Source organism: Epinephelus fuscoguttatus, linkage group LG18 (genome assembly GCF_011397635.1).
Source record: "Epinephelus fuscoguttatus linkage group LG18, E.fuscoguttatus.final_Chr_v1".
Classification (NCBI taxonomy): domain Eukaryota; kingdom Metazoa; phylum Chordata; class Actinopteri; order Perciformes; family Serranidae; genus Epinephelus; species Epinephelus fuscoguttatus.
This window is the reverse complement of record NC_064769.1, coordinates 15432017-15439397: the sequence shown is the minus strand read 5'-3', so window position 1 is coordinate 15439397 and position 7381 is coordinate 15432017. Positions and strand designations below refer to the sequence as shown.

At 41.7% G+C, this 7381-nt stretch overlaps 1 non-coding gene across 1 annotated transcript; it reads left to right on the top strand.

The window, feature by feature from the left end:
• Positions 1-1850: 1850 nt before the first annotated feature.
• On the top strand, positions 1851-1923 carry trnar-acg (transfer RNA arginine (anticodon ACG)). Its single transcript has one exon. It is a non-coding gene; the product is annotated as a tRNA-Arg (tRNA).
• The last annotated feature ends 5458 nt before the right edge of the window (positions 1924-7381 follow it).

Genomic DNA, 7381 nt, shown 5'->3' with positions numbered 1-7381 from the left:
AAATCCAGGAATATTTAAGATGGACACACAACAGTTCATTATATACCATTCAACAAATTCACATATGCATTTCTATTCAATTCACTAGAGAAAAGAAATTACAGAACATTTCTCAAGAGAACACTGTCACTGTCTTAGCTGCCTCACTCTCTGTTAAATTATTATATAATTTTCAAAAACAAAATCAACTTCTTACTATAAAAATAAAACCTTCAACATTACCTTTAAATGTGGTGCTCTTTTGACCCGTTCATTGTATACGAGATGGGTCAATGAGAGACAAAATTAAATGAATGCGTGCTGTGTGCCAGTGTAGCCCACTTATTTTTAATGTTTTAGTTTTAGGCTGTGCTGAACTTAATGACTGTAACTGACTGTGATTTGTCGCAAAAGTGCTAAAATCCATTAGAAGGTTTGTCAACACATAGGAAATTAACTGCAGGCCTCTAAGTCCCTGCAATAATGGTGACCTGACATCAAAAGCTTTAGAACAAGGTGGTTAATTTATTATTTCGGTACGCTAGATTTTTATTAAAGTGCACAAAGTGACTTCAAAATGAGTCACATAAAAAGTAACACAAAGAGAGGCAAAATGCATCACAGATTGATGCCAAATGACAGCAAAGTGACCACAAGGTGATGTAAAAATAACCACAAAGTGAGGCACATCCACCACAAAGTGATGTAAAATGACGACAAAGAGATGCAACATGACCTCAAAGTGAAGCACAACAACCGCAAAGTGATGTAACATGACCACAAGGGAGATGTAAAATAACCACAAAATAAGCAAAATGACCACAAACTAACATAAAATGCTGAAGTGAAGCCAAACCAACACCAGTTGAAGCACAATGGCCGCAAAGTAAAGTAACATGACCAGGAAGAGATGTAAAATGACCACAAAGTCAAGCAAAATGAGCACAAAGTGACATAAAACAACTACAAAGACACAAAACACAGTAATGCAGAGTGATCAAATGAAGCCAAACAACCACAAAGTGACACAAAATGACCACAAAGTAAAGCAAAACAACCACAGAGTGATGTAAAATGACCACAAATTGGAGCAAAATGACCACAAGGTGACCCCAAAAAGGCAAATATTGACCACAAAGAGATGCAAAAGAACCACAAAGAGATGCAAAATGACCTCAAAGTGAAGCACAATGACAGCAAAGTGATGTAACGTGATCACAAAAACATGTAAAATGACCACAAAATGAAGCAAAAAGACCACAAAGTGACATAAAACAACTGCAAAGATGAGAAAATGACCACACAGTAATGCAAAATAACCAAGTGAAGCTTAACAACCACATTTGTGATGTTTATGTTTATTTCGGTCATTCAACAAAAAGTACAATGCAGCACAACGTAGTATCTCTATAATTTTAACCGAAAAAGGTGTAGGCTGAAGCAATGAGCTTATGACGCCTACCCTTCTCACCTACTTACAACTAGCAGAAAAAATATATATTTTGTGAAGATTCATAATTTACACCATTTCCTATTCCAGTTGAAATGCAAAGGCAACAGTACCAACCGATTACACATCACCAGTCAACAATTTTCCGCAGCAACAAACAAACAACACTTAAAATATCTAATTCGCAAACACTTTGCTTGTATATATCAATCATCTTTCCTCTGAGGAGACTTCTAAATCTTTGAAATGTCTCACATAATTTCAGTTCATCCTCAAGATTGTTCCATAAATTCACCCCCTTTATAGAGGTGGACATACATTTAATATTAGTCCCTAGCTTTTATTTTTTTGAACATATATATTCCTCTAAGTTTACAATCACAAGGTGATGTAAGATCAGGCTGCGAAGAGATGCAAAGCAGGGCTAGTGGCGCAATGGATAACGCGTCTGACTACGGATCAGAAGATTCTAGGTTCAACTCCTGGCTAGCTTGTATAATTATTTAACTCATAACCACGTGTTCCTCATTTCTGATGTTCCTCATCTACACACCATCAAAAGAAAATTAACAACTGGAAAGAGCCACAAGATGGGTAAATGGCCTTTAAGGGGCGGCTGTGGCTCAGAGGCAGAGTGGGTCATCCACCAGTTGGAAGATCAGCAGCTGCATCTCTCAGGGCGACTGTGAGATAGAGCTTGTTGTCCACTATTTGAAAGGTAGATGGTCCCAAGCTCCTCCAGTCTGCATGTCGAAGTATGTTTGAGCAAGATACTAAACCCCAAATTGCTCCCGATGATGCTTCCATTGGTGTGTGAGTGAGTTAAAAACTGATTAGCAGGTGGCACCTTGCATGGCAGCACTTGTATAGCACTTCTCTAGTCTTCCAATCACTCAAAGCACTTTTACGTACACTACATGTCACATTCATGGATTCACACACACAGTCGAAACTAGTGGCTGAGGCTACCATGGTGCCACCTGCTATTAAGTAACCATTCACACACTGTCACACGCCGATGGAACAGCCATCGGGAGCAATTTGGGGTTCAGTATCTGCCCAAGGATACTTCATTATGGAGCCAGACCATCAACCTTTCAGTTAGTGGATGGCCCGCTCTATCTCACAGTCGCAGTCAAGATGGAAAAGACTACAAAGACATGAAAAAAGACAACAAAGAGATGCAAAAAGGATTCAAGAGACACAAAACAACCACACATTGACTGTAAAGAAATGCAAAAGAACTACAAAGAGACAAAACTATCACAAAGGCAAGACAATCAACAGAGACGTATTTGTCTCTTTCAGTCTGTGTCTCCTGCTCCTACACAGAAGGGATTAACCATTTTTTATGAACAATTATTTATTGCAAAGAACCCCAAACCACTTCTGAAGTCTTTCTCTCAAGTGCTTCAAATGTTTTTTAAGGAGTCATTAAATCAATCACAGATCTAAATTGTCTAGGCAACAGATGGAGGCAATGTTACCAGGAGTGGAGGAAGGTGGGTGGATGAAAGGCATAATAGCACCAGTGAAATGTTTTCACTTATTTTCACCATAACCTCCTGATCTGACTTAAAATAAACATTCAGGTCACACACGGGTTGCTCTCATCCACAGGGCATTTGTGTTACAGGTAAAGATACAAGTTAGTGTTACTGTTATTTATGAACGGATGTGCAAAGTCTGGCTGTTGCTGTGACACAGATGTCTGGCAGGTGCAAGAGGGGCCAAGTTGTCAGAGCAGCAGCAGAGTCTGTAAATATGAATATTAATGTACAGTAGAGAAGCAGCATTATTATGCTAAAACCACTCTGTCCTTCTGGCTGAGGCAGATTTACTATCACAATGCACTGATGTACAGTTCACTGTCAGTTTAGTCCATAAACTTTTATTTATTTTCTTGATTAGGGGGAGAGCAGACAGGAGAAAACTAAATACCGGATTATGTTACAGGGTGTTTTTAAAAGACATTATCATTTCTTTATGTTCTGGCCTGTTGCACAAAGTCTCCATCCCCTGCTGGCATCATCTAACACATGGTGTGTGTGTGTGTGTGTGTGTGTGTGTGTGTGTGTGTGTGTGTGTGTGTGTGTGTGTTGTGAGAGAGAGAGAAAGTGAGGGTGAGGGGTCTGACAAAGGAATGTCTGAGTGAAATGAATGGCTAAATCTGCCCATCAATAAGCAGCTTGGGTCTGTGCCATGAGGGCCGCATGCCTCCCTGCAGATGCAGCTCCACTTTGAAAAAAAAAAAAAAGAAGATACATCTGGATCTCAAATTACAAGTGCAGGCGTGTGAATGTGTGTGTGTGTGTGTGTGTGTGTGTGTGTGTGTGTGTGTGTGTGTGTGTGTGTGTGTGTGTGTGTGTGCGTGTGCGTGCCACATGCAACTTGGTGCTCCTTCCAACAAGGATTAAACTCTCAGACATAGACTCATCTAATCACTGGTGGCCCAAATGGAGAGAGAAAATCCAATCCCTTCTCAACAAAGTGTGATCACAAATACACACAAGCAAATGTGCACCACAGAGCATGGCAGGGCGAGGAGCTTCCCCTCTTTCAGCCCAGCAACTTGTGCTGCTTAGAGGAATGGTTCATACAAATTGCTAAAATAAACCCTCTCACTAGACAGTTGTAGATGAAGTATTCATATCACTTAAGTGGAACAATGAAAAAACACTCAAGTAAATATCCTGCATTCAAAACCCCACCTGAAGCCAGGGTGAGCAGAAATCTGGAAAAGGCAAAAAAAAACAAACCCAAAAAACAAAGCTCTCCCCTCTTTGTCCTAAGCATTTCCCACCAGACAACCACAGGCATATGCATGCACTTCATACAATAACCCAGTGTTTCTCATACATTGATTTATCTTATTTTATTGTAGAGTTGCACACAGCGCTCAGCCTCTCCTTGCCCCACTCTTTCTGTCTCTGTTTATTATACCATAAATGAGACAAGAAATAGGTAGCAAGCCACCCCACAGTCCCTCTGCCTCACTCCTTGCTACTGAAAACTGCTTTGCAGGGAGAAAAGCAGGTAGCAATTCCGAAGACGGACCTTTAGCCAAACTGGCGGGGTTGTGCTGGCTCAAATTTGGCCAGCACAACCCCCCACACTAACCCACACACTCACTCCAAAGTCGTCGGAATCTGTTGCTTGGGCAGTGACTTCTGGCGTTAGACACCAACAAAAAAAGACGTCCTTTCACGTTGCCATGATACATGGCCAGTCGCTGATAATGTTAAATGGTGCCCGGCAGCGTAAGGGGGAAACGCGGCAGAACAACAATGAAAGTTAAGGCAGTAAAAGTTTGTGTAGGGTTGGTGGGAGGGGTAGGTTGATGGGTCCAGCAACCACCGACCTTCACCCAGGACCTTCACCCAGGGGGATGGTGTTTGCTTCCTGTAAGATTGTACAGACAAACCATGTTCTGACCCAAGGTACCTAGCACATTGTATCTAGACGTGGAAAGCCCATGACCAAATGTCGATATGTGGCAAGGTTGGAGTGAGAATGTGTTGCCCACATGCACAGTGCCAGGTGTCACAGCAGGGCGGTGGGCAGCGTAGCTAACCTGTTAGCTGATCCGGATGGGAGTCAGGGCTGTCTGGTCCCCTAGAGCTGTGGTGTGTGCTGGCTGGATATGAGTGCTGCAGCTGCTGACTGGGGGTCCATCTTTACCCTGTAGATGCTACCCACTCTGGTCTGTAGCAGCAGGAAGTGGAAAAGAGGGCACACTGTGATCTGAGGCTCTATTTAATGTTAGCTACATGTGAACGTAAAGTCTTATGCTCTGATTAGCAGACAGCTAAACTATTAGCAATGTTTTCTTGCTTTGCCAATACTGACTCCATTTTGCTTGTTTGGGTTGCTTTGCAGAGGAAGCAATTAAAACTGCCTGTCCCTGCTTTATGTCAAAATACTGAAGGATCATCAGGATGCACTTGAAAGTATAAAAAGAGAACACTAGTGAGACGACATAACTTAACAGAGCCTTCATGACCAATCCACAAATAAATCCCCTTTTCCTTCCTAAGTGTAGCCTCACTAGAATTAACCAGGAAAGATGACAAAACTCAGACAGTTTTACAAATATGACCAACAAAACAATAAAAAGAGCTGCAGACACCTCAGCGGCTGCAACAAGCATTATTAAGACACATAAATTAAACAACCTGCCACTTTAACAGTTAAGTAAAGCATCACCTAGACAGACACCGCAGAGATGTAAAGACATTATAAACAGAACACACAGCAGCTACAGCCCACTAACACACACACATTACAGGAAAAAGAGCCTGCACGGCATCTGCACACAGGGATTATTGTCAAAACCAGGAGAAAAGCCTCACGCACCACACTGAAGGTAGAAGTTCCTGGAGAAATGTAGAAAGCACCACTGGAGGATCCATAAGCATATTAGCATTAAGCTAGATCCAGCATGCACCTGATGGGTGTGTTTGATTTAGGTCAGTCAGTGTGCTGCCTGGGTGGTGCTTACAATCAGTTATTGGGAACCACTGGTTTAATGTTCAGCAGTCAATTGTACTATTTAAGCCTGTCACATTTTTTTAAGTTAAGTTGTAATGTATAAAGTTACTAGCAATCACAGCTATTACATGTGGTGGAGTAAAAAGTACAGTATTGCTGCATTCTATTGGTAGCCGGAACCGGGATTGATACGGTTTCCGGTCCGGAAGGGTACAAAAGAACACCCGTTCTACCCGGAGGTCTCGTCATCAAACTCGGGCAAGGTCCAGGTAGACCGAGTCGGTAGAATTGACGTCACGATGAAGATGGCTGCGCACATTGTGAATGGTAAACAAAGTTATTTTTCCTCAATTTGTCCTCATGTATGCTGTTTAATTAAGCGTTTGTGTTGTAAAAATCATACAAGTACTTTGCAATGGCATTTCTATTTCCACTGTTGATTTGTGTTGGAAAAAAAGTCTGTGCAAGCCCGTTGTAGCCTAAAGTCGTTTGAACCAGCAAAGTCTCTGTTGCTCAGCAATCATGCCAACAAAAACAAACTTATGGCGCGCCACCATGTTTTCCGGACTGTTGCAATGAAACACATTCAGATCAGACGTGTCATACGGTCATATAAATCCGACAAGGAATGACCGGCCTGGATTGCCAAACGAATGTGGCATATTTCCCTGTGAGTAAAGTACAAGTAGCTTACCTAAAAAGTGTACTTAAGTACAGTATCTAGGTAACTGCCACAATGTATCCAACCATGCAGAGGGCTGAGATGAGTTTTCAACCTCCACTTCAATGAAATGGAAGTAAATAAAATGTTATTTTGGCGCTAACAGAATTGAAACCATGAGATATACCTGAAAACTCTGAAAAAGTTAGTAAATAGTAAGTAGATCTTTAAATGAGCAGTGTGTAAAATTAAGGGTGATCTTTTGGCAGGAATAGAAAAGAATATTCAGAGGTTTTCAGTATCATCACCTGAAACTAAGAAGTGTTGTTTTTGTTTGCTTAGAATGAGTCCTTGATATAACTACATGGGGAGTATGTGCCTGATTTGTAACGGAAACCTGACTTGTTGTGCAGATGTGCAAAGATGGTTGGGGTTATCCACTGATCTCAGATTGTTAGGTTAAGGACAGCCAATTGGCCGGGGGATAGGGCACGAACAGATTGGGTTTCCAGTACAGACTGGGTAGTAAAAGCTCCTGCATGTTGGACCGCCATGTTGAAAGAATATGTACCTTTTTATGTCACCTCTTTATTTCATTTTTCTTCCTGCTTCAAAAACAAATGCACTTGGTGCTTCTCAAAGTCAAGGATGGGTCCTTGGTAGGACAGGTCTGTCCAAATTGGGTCCTACAGAGGCTAAGCAAGACTCGGTGAACACACATTGGAACAGGTTAGCAAGTGCCCAGGGGTGCATCATTGAAGAGGTCCCACCTTCAATTTCAGCAAATTGTGCACAAAGAA